Raw genomic sequence first — 22,974 nt, forward strand, 5'->3', positions numbered from 1 at the left:
AGTAATCTATTGACAAATATAATTAAAAACATTTTTAACACCAGAGTTTCCTTTGAAATTTGGTTATAATTCGATTATCTGAAATTTAATACGAGGAGTTTTTGTTCACATGCTTTATCATTTTTAAAAATGCCACATAAATACAGTGTATCTATCATACCCGAATTGTTTGGTAACGGATCTCTGTTCCACATAAAATACAGTACATATATCATACCCGAATTGTTTGGTAACGGATCTCTGTCCCACATAAAATACTGTACATATATCATACCCGAATTGTTTGGTAACGGATCTCTGTCCCACATAAAATACAGTGCATCTATCGTACCCGAATTGTTTGGTAACAGATCTCTGATGAATCGGAATGTTTGACTATACGAAAGTCTCTTTTCAAGGAAAAATGTGACAGACAAAAAACAATGACGCCATTTGCTGCTGTTGTTTCTCCTGTAACTAGTGCAATTCAATCTCTCTCTCTCTCTCTCTCTCTCTCTCTCTCTCTCAATTCAATCAATAATATTACTGAGTTTTTTTCCATTCGCTCCTTTTCATTTTTGGGAACCAATAATTTTGACATCGGAGAACTTTGAATAAAATTTATTTGACATATTCCGCCGAAAATTAATTCCAAGCACAGAATTGTATTCAATATTTTACTATGGTATAAATCCAAATTTAGGTCTTAATTGTGAAATGATTTATGACTTTGCCAGATATGCATCGTGATATGTCTATTTTTTAAAAACAAAATTACTGAACTGAGAGAGGACTGTTCCCAAAACATCCAACTGTTACATAGATGGTTACACATGCATTCTAAGCCAAGTATGTCATTTTCTGTACCAAAAAGAATGAAATGAAATGAAAATGCAACTAAAGGAGTTCAACGGTTCTGCAATTGTATTATTCTTGAAGTATCGGTGAAAGGAATAATAATGGAAAATTACAGATCAATCCATCAAATAAAGTCAATATGCAAGTCGTCAAAGAATCTGTTCTCTTTTGCAAACGAATTGATATCGCTGGTTCAGTGTTCGACTTCTACCCCTTTTCGCAAACAAGAATAATTACAACCGAGTTATATTCCTTTATCGCAAACACAAATTATTACAGCAGACGTTTAGTCCTTATTGCAAACATGAATAATTACAGCCAAGTTTTAGTCCTTATCACAAACAGGAACAATTAGGGCCGACTATTAGACCTTATCGCAAAAATGAATAATTACATTTTAGCTTTTATCGCAAACATTAATAATTACAGCCGAGTTTAAGCCTTCATCAGAAACACGAATAATTACAGCCGAATTTTATCCCTTATCGCAAACACGACTAATTACAGCGGAGTTTCAGCCCTTATCGCAAACACGAATAATTACAGCCGAGACAATAACGTACATGCTCTTCTTTTTAATGTCACTTGCGTACATGTACAAAACATTACGTCAGTAACAGATTGGTGATAATCTGGGGAGGTATCAAACCATGTTTAGTTTAAAAAAGCAAATTTTTCACGGAGTTCTTCTGAAAGAAGCAACTGTCGTGTAATTGCTTTGCTGAGTGAATATAGAGAAAACTGGATCTAACGGAAAAGTGTGACCGATATGCTCATTGTATTGGGGATCTAAGTGAAGTGTGCGACACATATTCTCATTTTATTATACACTCCTCGTTTTCTCTGTTAACTTTACATTGTCAGAACTGTGCAGTATTCTACGATACTGAACACCTTGATGTTGCACGCACCTGCACAACACTTTTACCTACACATAGTATAGTGTGTTAGAAACTACTTTGTAAACAAACCATGCACACTCATGTAACAGACTTTAATTTTCGGTTTATTAGATTTGTTTGTTGATGAACTAAAACAGCTGTTTTGTCTATTTGAAGGTAGAGATGATAAAGTGAACAATGTGCACGAATATACTGAGTCATAAATGACACTTTCAAACAAGCAAATGAATGAACGTAATATTCAAAATATCCACGACAAACGTGAGAGATGCAGTATTGAAAATACCATTTTGATCATTTAAACAGTTATTCAAGAGAAAAGTTCGTAACTTTTTTGTTAGAATAGTTAGAAGCATATTGCGCTTTTCTATCAGACACGTACCATTTTATAAGTGAAAGTATTAAATTCGTGGGGAAAAATGCAGCTAAATGTTTTCGTAGAAAAGTAAGGGCCTTTGAGCCAATAAGCCAAGCCAACAAAAAATGATGCGATACAGTTCACAACTTTCCAACAGAAAATTACTTTATACTTTTGGAATAAACTTTGTATCAGCTTTAAGGATAGTAATTATAAGTTCACGAGAAACTGTCATTCCTAACATGATAATAAAATATATCCTGAACAAAAGCAGCCTGTCAAAATCTGACAATTTGTACTCTCTGTGTGTAGATTCGAAGCATATTAATTTAATTCACGCGAAAAATCGTTTCAGCAATTTCCTCAGTACGAATGACATGTTAAAATTAATCATTTTTATAAAACGTTCATTGCTTGGTTACAATCTGGCCCCAATGATAACAGTTTACTCTAATAACAGCAGGCATGTCTTAACTTTCATTAAAGAAAATAATTACCAAACGCTGGATTTCGGCATATCTTTTGCTGATGATTATTTGTCAAACATGATAAGTATAGCGTATTTAAGTTCTGCTGGAAAGATACAGACGGACTCTGAACAGATTTAGATGTCTATTAGATCAGGTTGCGATTGACTATTAAAGGTTTAAAAGCACACACACACACACACACACACACACACACACGTGAATATGTAAGCTTTGTAATCTAAACGAAACGTAGATGAATTTCACTTTCGCATTGATATCCGGCCCTGAGCCAATTTGGAATTTTATTACTGCCATATACCGTACTACATTAAAAGCAAAAGAATAAATAAAACACCCCAAACAAAACATCGACAAGTACATCGACTGAATTAATTAATACACTGGCAAAACTTGGATACCCCGATATGAAAGTAAGAAAGCGATACTGCTTATAATTTATTATATTATATTATATTATATTATATTATATTATATTATATTATATTATATTATATCATAAGATATTATATTATATTATATTATATTATATTATATTATATTATATTATATTATATTATATTATATTATATTATATTATATTATATTATATTATATTACAAATAATAAATAATAAATAAATAAAAATATACATTTGCTGTGTTACTTTTAAATTTTACTATTTGCAGGATTTGATTACAAAATTACATGCCATTTATAATTCCGTTTCGATATAATAATTTTTTCCATTATTTGTTTGCTGAATGCTTTTCTAATTTTACAAACACCTTGAATAAATTATGTTATGGCATGAAGCAGACATTGTTCTTTGCCAACAAAGAACCTGAACTTGTTCGAGAGTATGCATTGGGAGAATACCAAATTAAACCATAACTGCGCTGATACAAAGAAATCTAATAAATCAAATCTTCGATTTGGTGGTTTCCAGTAACAAAAGAGCCCCTCTACTCTCGAAATGTTTTCGCCGTTGCTTTTCAATCATTGGCAAGAAGAACGCTATTTCCGCGTACTTGCAAGACTTGCATTTGTATTTTCAGAATATTCAAGATGACCTGGTGGTAAGTTCAAGTAAGTCAACATATTAGCAGAAATAATCGTCTCTGATTTAATTTTCCGATTTGTATATTTCCAATCGTGTAAATTTACACATACATTAGCCTAATCGTTCCGTTTATTGATTTTTTAGTTTTTATAATTATTTTTATATATTCTGAATATGAATTGCTCGCCAAAAATAGCGGTTTATACTTTTATTATCTTTGGCCGCTGAGAGTAAGCAAATGGACGTATTTTCAGGACGCACATTCTGAACTGTGCCGTACGTAATTGCCTTTTATTCTGCGTCGAAATTGTTTTTGGAAGATGACTATGGACACAGCAGTTCCCTGTTTCATAGAGAGACTGTTGCGATCGTAGCTGAAATTTAGATCCAAACGTTTAGGTTATGAAAGTGTTCATCTCCATCCACTCGCTTTCTCGAAGCTTGGAAATTGTTACCAGAAACGACTTGGCAAACTACAAATATTTGATAATGTGTTCATTTTTGGGGAGGACGATTATAGTTGTAAACGATGCAAAATATTAAAATATTAGTCGTGGACAGAGTCAAGTATTTGCGGCTATTTTGTCAAAACCTAAGCGATGCACAAAGTATCAAGCTTGAATAAATAGATAAATATATCTAGTAGATTCAGCTAGCTATTTAGTCAGCATGACGACAATTTAAAAAAAAATATACTAAAATATAACCAGTAGATTCACACTAGTTATATATTCAGAACGGTGACACTATATAATAATAGACTCAACATACCTAGTAGATTCAATCTAGCTATTGTTATGTATATTTGATTTAATTGTTTATTTGTTAATTTTATTTTTTCTATTCTATTACATGTTATAGGAATGTTATTTTGTTTACTGGAATTTGACATTTTTCCAGAAATTAGTTTGATATGACTGTTTTTTTTTTGTAAACACCTAAATTTAGAACTTTGTATCTTAATGCTGACCTAGTTCCTGACCTTGATTCAAAATTAATAAGAGCTGAAGTAAACAACTTTTTAAAATTTTTTTTTAATTCATTCAGATTTATTAGTGAAACTGGGGTTATAATGGGTGTAGGTGACTTTAAACGTGTAAATAGCTTTTATTTCGAAATTCTGGGAAATAAATTATTTGTTAAATTTTTCAAAGCTTGTTGTCTTCGCGTTTTTCTTGTTAATGTTTATGACAGCCTATACACGTAACGCTATTTAGTCAGCATGATGACACTTTAATTCCCATCCAGTTGGGTAAGAGAGTCAAAAAATATTGCCTTTATGGATAACTTATCGTGGCCAAAAATGCCAGTGTTTGGTGTCAGAAAGAATTGTAAAAGAAGAAATAAACCTCAGTATGATGATATCTTACAATATGACTATGAATTAGATTAGGCTGGTGAACCAATTTCATTTTATCTACCATACATAGTATTTCAGACTGTCGGAATATCATTGTTGCGAAAAAGGGTTGACGTGGGAATTTATATAAAAGACGCCAAGCAAATGTTAAAGAAAATTCTTATATACCATAAATGTTTACATTTTCTTTAGCCTATTATAAAAAAATCTTTTATTTCCTAAATGTTTACATTTCCTGTAGCTTGTTATTCATGTACGTTTCATTTTTACTACCATGTTATTCGTGCACGTTCTTCTTTGATATGATCATTTCCTGTGTTTCCTCGCTCATATAACTATAACAGCATCATGTATATGTACTATGTCCGATAATCGGTCGTCTTGATGATCGAATGTTGGTCAATATTTGTAAGGTTCCACGGCACTTTCAAACACAATATTGGCTATATTATGTAGAAGCAATGAGGAGTAAGTGCCGTCTTCAAGGGTACAATGCGGCAGCCGACCCGGGTTGGTCTGGGTGGGTATTGAACCCACGACCCTTGGATGAAGAGTCCGACACGATAGCAACTGTGCATCTGTACTGAATATGCATCAATAACTAAATATTAACGTGTTGTCGACATTTTAAATGAATATGGTAGGAAAAAATAGAAACAATAAAAAAATAATGCTAACATACTTTTGTTATATACTAAAACTAAAAAAAATTGAATGTCTGTGCTTTACACCTTTCGGAGATCTTGAATTGATAACATAGGTGTTAGGAACACTCATTTTAGGTTTGGTTTTGTGAACATAACTTAGGTCAAACAACTTAGATCAGTGTAAACTCGACTGACATGAATTCTAGTCACATGTGTGCCGTCACGTGCCGTCACGTGATTTACTGTTATTATCCTGTTAAATCACCACTATCTTATATCGACAGTTGATTGTGTAGGCTTGGACTACAGAATGCCTTTGATAAGATCGTTATGGGTCATTAATCATGCTTGATAAGACTCTCGCTTCTGTATGACAAATTGCATCTTTTTATTGCGGTACTCACTCACCGTCAATCGGATGTAAGAATAGGCTTTTAATTTTATGTCCCTCGTCTTCTCTTTTACATATAGTTTGATTACTTTACAAAGTTAATTAATTATTCATAAAAACATTGTAATTATAACTAACGAAATTATATAAGGGTGTGTTTGCTTCTAAGTTACTCTGTTTTTCGTTGTGATCGGAAGATTAGTGTCATGTATAGATACATGTACATGGTAATAAATTCAATTTTGTGCGTCACGGTAGTGGTTGGTATGAGAGAATAATCCGGATAATTGAAGAAAATCTAACTACAAAATGCGCGGCACAGACTCAAACAATACTAGCTCATATAGTGCGTATGGGCAATCCTTCAATTGAAAAACCAACAGCAAATGCAAGGAATGTGATAAATGCTCTTTATCCTGATTGTACCGGAAGCATGTATCAGACCAAACGGAATATACGACCAAGAACAAAGGCGGTCGTATGAAATTCACTGGTGCAAGAAAAGGAGTGGCGATGACTCTCTCCACCATACCCAGTACCTCAATTGAAGAATTTACAGTAATTAAAGATAACGGAGGACGTGGTTATCACCATGATAAGAAAAATTCGGCACGAGAAACAACGACAGGGAGAGAAGGTTCGCAAGCAATGCGGGTACCTCATCCAAGGATGAGGATAAAGTGAGAAAAAAAATTGATGTCATCACAACCAACAGAAATTGCAGACTACATAAACGTGCAAGGAACTATTATGAACGTCGGGTTCTAATGTCAAGGATACTGGCTGACAGTTCGAGAGAGAAGACGAGAACTTGTATAAAAAAAAGTACGCTAGAATAAGAGCGGTTAAAGTAATAAACACTCAGGTCTTAAAGCATGGAGGAAATGGCACAGTTACTGCTTTAGTCACGGTAGATGAGTTATACTTTGAGAGAAAGGTTTGTGGCCAAATTTTGAATGGGCAAGATAACGGTATTAGGATTATGGCGATAAGGACACCAGGCGGTACTGGCGAAACTAGATAAAGGGACAGTAAGTCGCATACGTATATTATGGTTAAATATTGTGTAGTCATTACAATACTTCTGTTGAAAATCTACTTTTCAAGTCAACAAATGTCTAGTCATACATTTCGTCTGATGATATGGAACGTAAAAGAAGTCATGTATGGTTCACCTTATTTGTACTCTTTGCTAAACGAGGTATATATTGGAGTGCTTACTGAGCACTGGCTTCTCCCAGAGAAGCTCAGTTTCCATGACAATAAACATCTAATGTTTAAATCTTTCTCACGTTCGGACAATAGGCTAACAATGAACTCTGAAGAGAAGCTAAGGCATTCAGGGTTCCTGAAAATAGCAATCCTACATAGGAAGTCACTCTGTGTAAATCCTTTGTCGAGCGATGGCAGCGGTAGAGTTTTAGGGATAGAGGTAAAATGTAACGATAACGTTAAATATTTTGTTTTCGGGGCCCTTTTGCCATCAACTAATTTTCCTGTTGAAAGATACTCCGAAACAATAGAAGAACTGAAGGACCAACTTGATATATCTTGTAAAGAAGGCATTCCCATACCCACAGGAGATTTCAATGGCCGGTTAAGCTCACTGTTTAGGTCCAAAACTAATCGTCTAACGTCAAACGCTAGAGGGCGCTATTCTAGAAAAGTTTCTGAGCGATATACATTTAGTGTCTGTTAATAGTCAATCCATTTGTAAAGGGCCTGATTTTACTTTTTTCTCAGCCGATAGTAAATATAAATCTCTGATAGACCATTTACTATTGCAAAAAAGTAAATCCGACTTAGTGGTTAAGGCTGAAATAATAGATGATCATCCTTTAAACATTTCAGATCATCATCCTGTAGATTAGATAGAGTTAGTCAGACCTTTTGTACATAATACAACAATGGCTGACGAGCATATAATTCATTCCATAAATATGAAGAAAGCCTCGGCAGAACAAATAAATAGGTACAAGGAAGCAACACGCAATACATTTTAGCGCAAATGCATAAGGCAGAATTAGTGACGAATGTCGATATTGAAATTATTATTCAAGACATGGTAAAGAATTTACATGATGCAACTTCTAGGTTTCTGCTCATATAGAGCTAACCCTGATTGGAAACTACTAAACGTAAACCAGTTTCCCGCTGAAATGTGGCTGAAGCGTAGGGAATGGATCGTTAATGGTAGGCCAACAGGTTGGGAGTATCTGTCATACGCGAACTATAAGAAAGCGAAGAAACTGTTTGCAAAGGAATTACTGAAAGCTAAAGAAATGTACGATAGAGAACAGTTCAGCGAGCTTGAAAAGGCCGAAGATCTCGATATTTCCACGTTTTATAAGTTTATACAGAATAAAAGATATAAACCTGATTACACTTACGAAATTGAACCAAATGGAAAAAATTGTACGCGACCAAGACTCTGTTAGAGAGTTATGGGCAAATCAATTTTCCAATTCGTCACTACCTGACAATACTTATCTGTACGATGAGAATCATTACCTGTTGGTCTTAGCAGAGGTTAGGAAACATAGTATAGAAACCTATTCCCACTTTGATGAAGTTGTTGATAAAATCCCCTCTAGAGAATAAATCAGTTGTGCAATTACTTCTCTCAACAAAAATAAGGCATGTGGTCACGACGATATTGTTGCTGAGCATTTACTGTTTGCGGACACCCCAAGCAGTGTACAGTTACTTGAAATTATATTCACAAAAGTGTAGAGGGGAAAAGTACCCGTGCCACTTTGAAGGAGGGAGAAAGAACAAATTAGATATGAATAATTACCGTGATATAACTAATAAAGTTCCAGTGCTTCAGAAAGTCCTTGAACAAATTATGTACAATAGACTAGCTATATTTTCTAAACATATTTCTTTTCCCAATTCATTGCAACAGGGTTTTCGAAATAATTGCGGTAGTATCACTGCAACGTGCTACATTAAAAAAATATATGCTATTATATGGATAGAGATACTCCTTTCTATGCTACATTTCTTGATAATGCTAAAGCCTTCAACACAGTTTGGCACAACGGGTTATTTTACAAGGCGTACAGACTTGGCATCAAAAGGGAAGACCTGGCGCATCACGAAAGACTCGTTTGAGAGAGCAACAAGTTATCTGCGGGTAAACTGTCCAAACGCTTCGATATTAAGCAAGATGTTGGTCAAAGCCGTATCTTGTCTGCTTTGTTGTTTCTTGCAATGATAGATGATTTGGTCACTGAGTTAGATCACACTTTGCGCGGTCTAACACTTGCCGATCTCCATCTGTCTTGTGTCTTATTAGCAGATGACACAACTGTAATATCTAATTCACATCATTCGATGCAACTTCGACTTGATACAATTTTCGAACTACGCGAAAAGGTGAAGATTGTAATATAACGCAGATAAAAGTTGCTGCACTATCTTGTTTACTAACAAAAGAACGACTATTATCCCTTCTTTTCTGTTTGTCAAATCTCCAATTCCAGTAGTCAAAAGTAAGAAGTATGCCGAAATACCTCTAAAATACAACCAAAACGACGCGATAAAAGAAGGCGATAAAGGCAAACATTTGTTAAACTCTTTTTGGTATTTCATTGGTATCAGGGACGGAAAAATAAACCCTTTAACAAGTCTGACAATTTGGAAAAGAATTATTTTACCTTCGGTCCTGTATGGATGTGAACTATGGTCGGGTACCACAAACTCCAGTATAGAAGAACTTGGGTTATGTCAGATATACGCAGCGTGACGTTTGCAAGCTTTTGATAAATATTCGCCTACAGAGGCAACGCGTATTACCTGATGATTTGGTCATTGGAGGCATACATAGATATAACGAAATTGTTCTTTTTTAACCGACTGTGTATGGGGCGAGTGGACTTTTTTCTGGAGAAAGATTTTCATTATGCGTTTATGTCAATATCTGACAAACCCGTTAAAATAGATGGAGATTAAACCAGATATTGAGAGAATAACTAAGACATATGGCACGGGAAGCGTTCTTTTCGACTACGCGTTAAGAGTACAAACTAAAGGCAAATATGTTTGGAATCGGCATATTATTGATATTATTCAAAACCAGGAAGAAACTACATGGAGATCAAATATTGAACTAAGGAGTGATTTAATTAACTTCAGAAACATTCATTTGGACTTAAAACCAAGTAGTATATGGTTTCTTGGACGTAAATTTCCATCCATGTTATGGCCTCTCTCTGAAATAGTGAAACTATTTTTCACGCCTGTTGTTAAGTTACGACATGCAAACTCTGTGGAAAGGAAACAGACGACAGAGCGAAACATCTTATTTAGGTTGCGAAATGCTACTTACAGAACGAAACATTTTCTTTGAAAGAGTGATTGACACTTTAGAGGTGGGAGACGGGGTTAATTTATTCACTTAGGAAAACAATATATTGCTGGAGACTCTTCATGAATGAAGGGTAGATTGCGTGTCGTCTATTGATGACAATGTAAGGGATAGACTCATGCTGGAGACGACAATCAGTATAGCTTCATTCTGCGATAAAATGTATGACATACTATCAACCATAATGTCTAAACATAACATCCATAATAAGTAGTAAATTATCTTCTAAAGAAAGAACATATGCCAATGTCTCGTTGTAAAAGTCTGCAAATGTTGTTGTATGACAGCTCACGGAGATGTAAAGTTATATATATGTGTGTGCGTAGGTGTGTATGTGTATGTATATATATGGTATATGTGTGTATGTATGTGTATAGTTGCGTATATATATATATATGTGTGTGTGTGTGAGTGTGTGTGCGTGTGTATATATGTATGTATGTATGTATGTGTGTATCTATGTGTGCGTGCGTGCGTGTGTGTGTATGTATTTGTGTGTATGTGCGTAGGTGTGTATGTGTATGTATATATATGGTTTGTGTGTGTATGTATATTGTGTGTATGTATATGTATATATGTTTGAATATATATATATATATATATGTGTGTGTGTGTGTGTGTATGTATATATGTGTGAATGTGTGTATATATACATGTATGAATGGATATGTATGTGTATATTTGTATGTATATATATATGTATGTATGTATGTATGTGTGTGTATTTATGTATATTTCCTAGAGATCACAATATGATCGTTTGTTTTTATTGTATGTTGTTATATATGTCATCTTGTAAATGCGTTTGTGTACGATGCATGTCTCTTGTTTTCGTTCTCGGTTCTATGCTGAATCTCATAATCTTGTGATATGTATAATCCGTATTTTTATTGACCTGATGTAATCTTTACTAAAGAGGAAATGAAGTCATTTAGAGTCATATATAAAAGCATGCTCGCATACATGCATACAAGTGTCATGTAGAAAGAACTACGTATATAGTTACACTGGTGTAAGTTTTCCATTTCCTTTTCTTTACTATTTCAAATTAATGTTACGCACAATAACAATATAGATGTATTAACTTTTCAAACTATTATCATCATCAGGCAATTGTTAAAAGATCAGTGCCATGCTAAGCCAAATGATAGTTAGTTCTGACAACTAATTTGCATAATTGCAGGTACTGAGATATTTCGTTTTGTCAATACGGTAGCTGACACAGTACTACTGTTGTATTTTTGTCATTTTTCTGTTGTATTTCATGATCTTGTATTATCCCAAATTTGCTTAATCTGATGTAATCTCTGTTGAAGAGGAAATAAAGTCAGTCAGTCAGTCAGTCATACATACATACGAACCATGTCAGTAATATATGATTTACAAGCGCAACAGACCGTATCTTAAAATTGTAATTTATCTGACAGACTGGTGTGTATATTATGGAACTATACAATAAAATATCGATTGTAAATCAAATAGCTTCATCAAACAGACATTCTGAGTACACAGATGCATCGGAAACGCTAATAATAAACTATTTTTTCTTTCTTTAATTATGGGTGATTTATACATGCAAAGACGAAAACAAATGTACGCGTGAAGATTATGCATTGTATTCGCAAGAAGCAATTCGCACACCGTGCAAGTTACACTCGTGAATATTTGCTGTAGCACAACCACCAGAGAGAGTGCAGATTTATGCACCATGCACATTGACATAGGCGTGAAAATCTGTACACATGAAAAATGTATGCACACATGTAAACTGATGGATCTGAGTGGAGGTCGGATAGTAAGTAAACAAACAACAGAAGTTGCTTTCTACGATACACATATGGTAAAGAATAAATATCTGTCCTCTTTCGTTTTGTTTCTTGTTTTTTATGTTTTTCATTTTGGTTTACATGGATTGCTTTTACGGAGAATAGTATTTCCCAAAATTATTGGAAACTATGCTTGACAGTAGAAAATGTTAATAGAAAACTAGTTTAAGAAGCACCTCAACCAATGCTTATTCTCTAGTTTGCTACAGTATGGGTGGTGCAATGAGTGTTTTACTTTATTTGTCATAGGGTTCGAGTCTCGGATTAGGCCAGTGTGGGTATGTGAGAAAGCTTGCCAGTAGCTTCACGTGGGTCGGTGGTTCTTTCTGGGGTTTTCCCGGTTTCTTCCTCCACCATTAATACTGGCCGTCATGTGTAGCCTATCGTGTGCTGAAAAATGGCGTTAAACCCTACAACAACAACAATTATTTGTCATAGAACAATGTGCACAAAGTTGCAAATGCGTTGTACATATTATGGGTATAGATGATGTGTACCGAATTACCCATAGTGTATGTTTTGATACTGTTGGTCTTTTGTGACGTGTGTATATTTACACCTGGTCGACCAATTTATTGTGGCAAGTGCAAAGTGCTGGCGGAAGTAGCTCACTTACCTCATTTTGTCCGTTCGTGGCCCACCCACCCCCAAGCATCAGTATATAGAGTTGAAATATTTCAGTAAAGTCACATTTCCTCGATGCCTTCCCAGGATGCTATGCCGATTGCGATAGTAAATGCATGTCTCTTATGCAAGTATAAGTAGCGTGGCTTCATAATTTAATGTTAAGTGAGCGGAAGTCCCATATCCGTTAAAGTCAACTGATGTGTTTCATACATGTTTGCATTATAATATAAATTCATGTGTAATGTAACTGTGGAACGTTACTTTAGAATTTGAGTTCGCACATTACTATACATTGCGTATCTAATCTAAAGTGTGTACCAGGTTAACACACACACACGGACGCATTGTAAATAAATGTTATTTTGATCACTAGAATTCGTCTCTGCACTGAGCCCAAACCAACTTGGTATATTCTTGTGACACAATTATTCTGTAATTTTCGCTAAATCGGTGGATTATCATTCCTGGCTATATAAAATGATTCAAGACTGTAAGCTACCTTTTTGCAACTCACACAAGAAAGAGTAGCTGCAGCATTTTGCCCGTAACAATTTACCGTTTACTTCCATCACCACGAGCGGAGACAAATAATGTGGTTGGATATATGACACTGCGTTGACTAAATCTGTCTACTTGCCTTGTGTGAGTGTACCAGTCTTGATATGGAGTAACGAATTTCCTGTATAAATATACTGAAAGCGATCCCGTGGCTAGAAACTATTAAGACACAAATAAGCTAGGAATTTTGAAGGCTTTCCGCGTCTGTTTTTCTAAACTTATTATTTGTATGAAAACAAATATTTTGTTTTCAATGTCGTTTACTTGTCTTTTTTTTCTTGTCGGAAAAGAGTATCCTGTGTCAACAAAGTATTCAATTATAGGAGCAGATGTTTCTACTGGGGCTTTTGATTTAATGACAGAACAGCCGCGTTTGAATTAGTGTGCTGTCTAGTGCTCTAACATTTTGTGCAGTTATAGCATGTTTCGTTGCTCGTAGCAATCGCTGAGTCAGTTTATGAGTAGTATGTGACGACAATAAACAAGTGACAGTTGATTACCGGTGTAAAGGTTAAATTTGACTCTCTAGGTTAGGCTTTTTGATCATTGCGCAGATATATACGTCTGAACATATTTGTTTTTGATCTCACCGCGATAGAACCGGTAATGAGTCTGACAGGATCTTTCAAAAATGAAAAGAAAATTAACCTAACGATTGTCACATTATTAATTATAATTCTGTCAACCCAAAGACTGACATATCATTAGTCATAACTCTGTCAGTCTGACCAAGTTGCCAATGCACACCCTTTGTTTGAAGGCTTGAATTCTAACCTGGATGTGTCATAGTCTCAAAAATATTTATTTATTTAGTCATTACGAATTCAAATATCTTCTGTATACTGACCATTCCCATCCATTGGATAAGTAACGTTTGCGTTGTTGTCGCCAGTTATTTTTTCCTCTTTCGTTCATTTCCAATGTATTTTAGTTTCATAATTCCATTTCTCTACCTTCCTTCCATTCTTTCATTGAACATTTAAAGCACATATCATATAATAATGAATATATTTTCACTAAGACGAACATAACACGAATATATCCAAAATTTGCGGATTAGAATACATTATGTTAAAAAGCGGTCTTACGGATTTTCAATAATATATAGAAAATGATACTAAACTGTATGACAAATCCGAACATTAAAATGTAGAGTTTTTTGTTTAGTTCGTGATTTAATCATTTTGAAAAAAGTAAAATAAAGAAAATCATACACAGCTAACCGTCCATTACTACATTGACAGGGCCGGCTGACATCGAACAAAGCAAAGACGTTATCAGGGCCAGCTGACATCGAACAAAGCGAAGACGTTATCAGGGCAGCTGACATCGAACAAAGCGAAGACGTTATCAGGGCCAGCTGACATCGAACAAAGCAAAGACGTTATCAGGGCCGGCTGACATCGAACAAAGCAAAGACGTTATCAGGGCTAGCTGACATCGAACAAAGCGAAGACGTTATCAGGGCCAGCTGACATCGAACAAAGCGAAGACGTTATCAGGGCCAGCTGACATCGAACAAAGCAAAGACGTTATCAGGGCTAGCTGACATCGAACAAAGCAAAGACGTTATCAGGGCCAGCTGACATCGAACAAAGCAAAGACGTTATCAGGGCCAGCTGACATCGAACAAAGCAAAGACGTTATCAGGGCCAGCCGACATCGAACAAAGCAAAGACGTTATCAGGGCCAGCTGACATCGAACAAAGCAAAGACGTTATCAGGGCCGGCTGACATCGAACAAAGCAAAGACGTTATCAGGACTGGATAACGTTGAATAAAGCAAAAACATCACCAGGGGATAATCAAATATGGCAAATGTGTGTCGTATTTCATTCTAATTTTAAAATTGCTTTGGAAAATATTTTAAACTTTACATCTGTCTATGACTATTAGATCTTGACACTTTGAAGTTCATTATTCTATGTGCATCACGTTCTCAAATCGCTGATCACATTATCTAGACGATGAATCACCTTACGATAATTGAGGCATGAGATTCGAGATATCTGCGAGCTGACTAAAGCATACAGCTGTGCACACAAATAGAGGATCTCTACCCCCTACCCAAATTAGTATATTGCAAAATCTTTGGGGATGATAATTTTGCTTGGTTACATGGTGCGTCGAATGTAGCATGCAGTTTAAAATCCAGAGAGAAACACTCTCAGTGTCACAGCTGTCTTTCGTTAAATACACGACTTCAAATTTCATTGTTTTATATGCTATACATTTCTGAATCGATGCAAAGTTTATCCCTTTGTGTCTCTGTTTGTATGTCTATCTGTCAGCCTGTCCGTCTGTTTCTGTGTCTCTCACACACAAACTATATATATATATATATATATATATATATATATATATATATATATATATATATATATATATATATGAGAGATAGAGATAGATATATGTGTGTGTGCGTATGTATGTATGCATGTATGTATTATTAGACGAGAGTCTTTTACAGAGTTGCCAAGAGAGTATTTGGTTGAGCGCGTGCAGGCTTTGATCTCTATCAGAGGAAGCCAGTGTGGTTGTTGTATTTTAAGCAAAGTTCATTGCTTCGTCGCCAACAGAGTGTGTATTCTACCATCGAATATAATTTTCTGACTAAGTAGCGTCACTTTTCTGAGCCGAGCATTTAGTCGAAAGGGTACTTTGGTTGGTTCTTGCAGGTAACGATATAGACGCAGTAACGCGAGGACCCGTGCTTGATTCACTGTTACCTGTATGATTATTTTGTTAGGCAGACTCTTATGACAATATTATTCAAGCAGAATCTTAGAAAATGTGTATACTGATTTTCAATTTGCATTTTGTCTAAATGAAAAGGAGGAAGTCCCTCAATGGGTATAAAATCATTTCGGTCATGGGAAAACAATAAAGAGTTAATATAGTAAATGTATTCACTGTGTGTTTCCCATAATGTTATGTCGTTTTAAAGTCCTACGAATTTGTATTCCTGTTCATTCAACTAACTAATGAAGTTACAACCTGTGATGGAAAATATTCATCTACACGAGTATGTCTCTGAAAACGTCTGTTTCATAGCTAGTTATTTAAGCTCAAGGGCTAGTCATGAAACGTTCCGAGCTAGTTACTGAGGGTACGAGGCTACTTGTTAAGATTTCATGGGATGCGCAGAATTAGAACAAGGAGGGTCCAAAACGAGTATCTGAAGATCCGGGATTGAAGCGCTTACAGATAGCTATGGCAAGTTCGGGTTAGCTTTGTGGCCTAATAGAGGTAACCATTCCAAGAGTCAATGTAACTTCCAGGATTAACATCTTGAATCGTAATCACTTGGCTGGTGTGTTGGAATTGTCCCAGACCAGCACGTATTCTCTATCTTGATGTGTTTCTGGGCAAGTTACTCCAACCCCATTGTCTCGGCACTTAAATGTATTTCGTAAGCTGATGTGCCAATTAAATATCAATCAAAAAAGCTTGCTCTTCTCTCCTAAACGTTTTTGTTCCTCTTCTCGAGAACATCTGGCTTAAAATTGACCAATCAAACGTCGCATGTGTTGACATAACTTGAAGACTTTAACTGGTGAAATAGGGGGTATTAACATCATTTAAGAGGTTGATACAGTAGGTTAACCCTCTATGTTGACATCTTCATGCCATCGTGAAAGTGCATTTTTTTTTAACCCACAAGACTTTCAGTCCGGCACCAATATTGATTCCGGCAGAAACCTATAAGCACTGGAATAGAACGAGATAGTGGGTCTAATTAACGTCAAGCGAAGTTGAAAAACTTTGCCAAAACAATGGTTTTTGTGATCTACTGTCTGTGCGAAAAACAACATGCAGTAGTCATTCGCTGTAATAGCATCTAGAGAATTACAAAACGTCTCGATTTTACATAATAAATTTTCCTTCTTCTGTTATCATAAAAAGGGTTATTTTCTAGTTTTTCAAGGAAGCGACTCATAAAATCTGAAAAACCTGCAGTAATAAAATTTGAAACGTACAAATCCAGGAACGAGAAAAGAGATATGACATTTAAAATATTTCAAGAGAGCATCCAAACGCGGCACATAATCATACGTCAGGAAAACGTGCTACGCGAAAACATAATTATATATAACATTGCATTTTATTGTCCGTGTTATCGACATTAATCTCCAACAGTATGCCCAAAGTATGAACATGTATCAACAGAAGTAAACGATTTCCATGTATGCACTGTTACTTAGTATCCTGTTGAAGGTTCATTCTGGAGGACAGCTGCCAGTTGTGTTTGGAGACATTCAAAACTTTACATAAGGTGCTAAAATATCTTTAAATTTAACTTCCTAGGTGGCACGATATACGGTCTACAAAAAAAAGTGCTATTGAAACTTTACCTTGCTTACCATAAGATCCTTTTATATTGACTTAACAGACTAAGTTATTTTGCAATACTTTAAATTCGACTGTGAAAATGAAATGGTCAGTAAATATCTATGGATATGGCTTGAATGTCATAAAACTATGCGTTTGAATTCAAGCCCGGGTATCGACGTTCATTGTGATTGGATGGCACACCATAATCAAGCCGAAAGTAAGTCTGAAAAGTATTGTACGATCTCCAGTCCAGGGTAATTTCAAAATCATTAAGACTTTATCTATAAAGTGTACCATGTAGAGGATAATGCAAAACTTTGCCCAAATCATCCACTGAATCAACCAGAGACTCCAATATTGGTCCGAGAGCAGATTCAGTAGAGAATAAGGCCAAACTCATGTATTAGCCCCTTTATCATAAACGGTATTTACAAAATAAGGACAATTAGAGGTTAACATGTTTAGTCTTATTACCCGTTTTATCTCACACTATCATCCAATCAATATGCAGAGATGGAAAAAAAATGTATGATCATATTTAAATTTAAATAAGTTTATAATTTTATTTAGCGTATTGCATCTGTATATTTAAAAGTTATACAAAAGAGACCTAAATAATCAGACTGCAGCAAACAAGTCAGTTTATTTTGTGATCTGCTGTTTAAAATTACTTAGAAATAGAGGCCTTGGATGTACAGCCTGAAAATATCATTTTTGCTGTAGAATGATATTTCTGCCTGATCCTTCGGCATCATCCCCAAAAAGGCATGGAAATGTGTGTTCTTTTCCGATACTTTAATCCAGCTATGAGATTTTATTTGCTAGCGATTCTTAAATTGTCCTTCCCCACATCCGCTGCGCGTCTGTCATTTTCCCCCGAGAAACCTCACGCGACATGTTGAGATTAGTAACAGACTGTTTATGATTATTTACTCAGTTATAAACGGAAACAAATGAAGTAAAACCACACGAACAATTCAGATTAAAAGGATCTGGGCTAGGCTGATTAGGTTTATCAGAATGGATATTGTATCTATCAAACTAGGTGCGCCGAAATAAATCTGTTTGCTCCTCCTCAGACCTTCTATATCAGCATTTACGTTTATTCGAGTATAAAAATTATTACATATTTGATAACGATTAATATTTTCAGTGTGTGTGTGTGTGAGAGAGAGAGAGAGAGAGAGAGAGAGAGAGAGAGAGAAAGAGAGAGAGATTTGGATTTTTAACGTAGCTTTAACAACTTTTCAGTCATATTGCTACGATGTGTGTGTGTGCGTCTGTGTGTGTGTGTGTGTGTGTGTGAGAGAGAGAGAGAGAGAGAGAGAGAGAGAGAGAGAGAGAGAGTGGTATTTTGATTTTTAACGTAGCTTTAACAACTTTTCAGTCATATTGCTACGATGTCTGCAGTGTGGTAGTTTATAGTGCTGTCTAGCACGGGGGCATCATGCGGCGGACATGTGACATCATGTCCCTCCCAGTCACATTATCCTGACACCAGGCCGACCAGTCCTAACACTAACCTATTAATGTTGAACGCTAAGCGAGGCAGCTGCTAATACCACCCTTATAAGTCTCTTGTACGGCTCGGCCGGGTTTCGAACCCACGACCTCCTGCATCAGAGGCTCGAACCGCTTAGGCCACATCATTCGTCTCTTTCATGCCAAGGAAAAATCACTAAATTCGTCGTACAACAGTGACAACGTACTCGTATGCTTTGGTGTGATAAACAAAACTATATTTAGAGTCGTCTGCCGGATCACATAAACGGTCTGTCTACTGTGCCTGCTCAGGCCGGTCATTCTTACTCTATGCAATTACCAGCACATCCCACCCTAGTGGCAGTTTAGTGGTACTTGCAGACATAAGTATTTGTCACTTGTCCAGAATTGTACGTTATTATGGGCAATGAGTATTTGTCACTTGTCCAGAACTGTTAATTTCTCATGGCATTGAGTATTTGTCACTTGCCCAGATTTGTACTCTTTTTCATGGGCATTTCTAAGACGCAATGTAGTTAACAGATGGAGGGCAGCTGTTGCTTGTTGTATTTTTTTTTTTTTTTTTACAAAGGCACATAACCTAATTCTGCAATAGTGGGTCATCTATTAGCATACCAACAAGTTCAAGGTTTTTATATTCCTTACAAAATTATCACTACATTCATATTTACCGAACGACTTAATTTTATCTCCATGGAAACAGCTTTTCAAGAAATTAACGTGGAATGGTCAAAACGAACTGACCTGAAACATTCCAGGTTTTTGAATAGATATTTACATTCTGCTTTAAGTGATCTAAGCAGAGCACATATTGTAGCCGAATACTTCCTCTGCTACACTACCCCTAGTCTCGCTATGTCTGGTTCTTTAGGACAGGTCTTGTATTTGGAGTGATACACCGCTGAATCTGTATGAGAACTGGCGCTCCAGAGTGTGGCAGATTTCTACCTCAGCGGGATATCGTTTTATTCCTGGCTTCTTACCGCGGACTGTGTCGCAGACTTTGTCGCGGTCGCCGACTTATTCGTAGAGTCACCGACTGGTCTTTCTCTGATCGTCGACTTGTCGCAGGGTCGCCGATTGGTTCGCCGACTTGTCTCTGGGTCGCCGACTGGTCTTCCTCTGGTCGCCGACTTGGTCGCCGACTCGCCGACTGGGTTGCATACTTATCACAGGGCGCTGACTGGTCTTCCTCTGGTCTTCGACATTTTTACAGAGTCGCCGACTTGGTCGCAGAATCAGCGACTGGGTCATTCTCCAGTGGCAGAGTCGCGTTGTTACGCGATCGAGATCGACAGAGAAAAACAACAGTGCAAAATGAAAGAGTTATTCTCAGTCAAAACGCGTATTGTCGCAAGTCCTCTGCGTTCCTTGTTCGAGCCTATTAGCGCCTGTCGTTTGGTAGACGAAAGACCTTGTACCTACTCTTTTCCGATTCCCCGTCCTGGCTCACTCCTGTCCAACAAAATACGACCAAATATGCTTGCTATACTATACCGCTTCCTTACACACCGCCATAGCATCCACATTTGACCCGCATATATATATATATATATATATATATATATATATATATATATATATATATATATATATATATATATATATACACACACACACACACATATACATATACACCCAGGATGAATCACGTTACCCAAAATTATGACGCTAGATGGTACTACAAAACCCGCCAAGCATTTAAAATCAGAACAAAAACTTTAATGAAACGAAAATTACGTTGACGAAACGAAACTTACAGCCCATGGGTTCTTCTCGTTACAATATTGTTAACCTCCGTTCGTTTTGTCGGTGAAGAAAAAGAAACGGTACACTGCCTCCTCTCCAGACACACCAGTAAAGAAATAAAATCGCTAATGGAGGTCAGTAATATTAAAAGAATTTTGTTGCACTCATTGAAGATTTCTTTTAGCCAAAAATTTCGGAATTGCCTCTATCATGTTTGGAAAATCATAATTATATGTGTCAACATCGTATGCCTCCTGATCCTCCTGGCTTGCTTAAGAACAAACGAAGACGTAGATCGAAAACAACCAAGAATATAAAAAACCGAATGAATAGTTAACGACTGCTTGATTGATTGAATGAATATAAAACGCTCTCCATTAATTCATCCATCCAAAAACTAACATATAGCAAAGACAGATATATGGATATGCATACATCAATACATATATGCATAAATACATTGAGATAGCAGAAAGACGCTTTGATAGACAGACAGATAGTAGATATCATCCAATAACTGATACATAATGAAGTTCCAAGACATCATTCAAAACCATCTCAAGGAGTTGGAAGAAAACATGCTTCAATAGGCGGACATGAGATCTAAGTCAAACGAAAAGCTCTATTTCGGTCTCTTGTGCCGAATTTTAAGATGTCTGTACATATAGCTGACTAATGAGGATCCGTTTGTCATTCCATGAGTAGGCCATTATAGTAATTTGGTATTATGGGCTTTAACCTTTAGGCACCACGAATGCGTCAATCAGAAACACTCACTATTTTCCATAAATGCCAGCATCATTGATTGGACTTAAATTCATGGGAAATGTCAATCATTTTTTATGACAGTTTGATGGTTTATACTACAGACCATTGGTGGAAAAGAATGATCACGCTCGATGCGTCTTTCATGTAATTGGGGAGGATGGAGGAAGCTATACTTTTCTTGAATGGAGAAATGTATGTCTGTGTCTAAAGGCCTGTGTTCCGGAATATAAGGAGCTTTAATTTAGCATCCATCTTGGAAATTAACTTGTAATCAAGATCTGATTGGCTGTCACGCAATCGAAAAGTAAGTGACAGTTATGAACAGTTTAAGTTTTTACATTAAATAGAGTATTTGTCATTGCTAACTGTCTGTAGAAAGAGGCTAATTAGTCAACTATTTCACAATACCACATGCTTCACCAATAGCTGTTATTCACACATAGTTTGAAACGGTTAGATAACTTGTATAAATTTATAGAAAAAAAATGATAACATGATGCTAACTAGAGGATTGTTCTTTGCTACTTTTTATTTTGCTTAAAACTATATAAAGTGCTTTCGACCCTCACTGAGTCTTTCTAAAAAGTAATTATAAAAAAGACAAACATGATAATTAGGAAATCAATTAAAACGTTGAATTTTCAAAGGTGACATGATTATAGATCTAATAGATGTATTATTCAATCATTTTTTATGACAGTTTGTATTATTCAAAACTTTGATATCGTACCTTGCTGATTTTGAACTCAGATGATAAAATGACAATCCATTTGACATTGACAATCAAAAGAGGAAGCAAGGTAACATCTGTTTCAGAAAAGACTAATGTAGCCAAAGATTCTATCCTGGATAATTCATCAAAAATATTATTGATGAAATGTTCCAAAGTGGACACGCAGACAAGTATATCAGCACGCTAAAGATTACTTAACCCCATACAACTCTAGAGCAGAAAGGTTTCATCTTCTTCCTAAACACGGTAACATGAGCTGACTATGAGTCGCCCACTCGCTTCCTGTTACACTTCTGGGTCTACACTTTAAAACTGAACAAATTTGCGTTCAGTGACAACAAATACGTTCAAATCAATGAAATCTCCATGGGTACAAATGTAGTTTCCCTGATATGTTAATACCATTTTTAAATACGGGAGCGGCAATGTTTGCCATCGTTGAGACAGAAACCATATCAGATGATATGTTTCATAGCTG

At 35.9% G+C, this 22,974-nt stretch overlaps 1 protein-coding gene across 3 annotated transcripts in view; it reads right to left on the bottom strand.

The window, feature by feature from the left end:
• The window catches only part of LOC149776558 (5-hydroxytryptamine receptor-like), a 386,681-nt gene that overhangs the window by 53,497 nt on the left and 310,210 nt on the right, over positions 1-22,974 (bottom strand). The window contains exon 1 of one of the 3 annotated variants that reach the window (XM_089941016.1): positions 12,840-13,439. The exons of the other annotated variants lie outside the window; for them this stretch is intronic. The gene's annotated coding sequence lies outside the window, so the exon portion shown is untranslated. Of the gene's footprint in view, positions 1-12,839; positions 13,440-22,974 lie in introns of those variants that run through there. 3 annotated transcript variants of the gene reach the window in all.

This window comes from Sinohyriopsis cumingii, chromosome 18 (assembly GCF_028554795.1).
Source record: "Sinohyriopsis cumingii isolate HCF-2022 chromosome 18, ASM2855479v2, whole genome shotgun sequence".
Lineage (NCBI taxonomy): Eukaryota > Metazoa > Mollusca > Bivalvia > Unionida > Unionidae > Sinohyriopsis > Sinohyriopsis cumingii.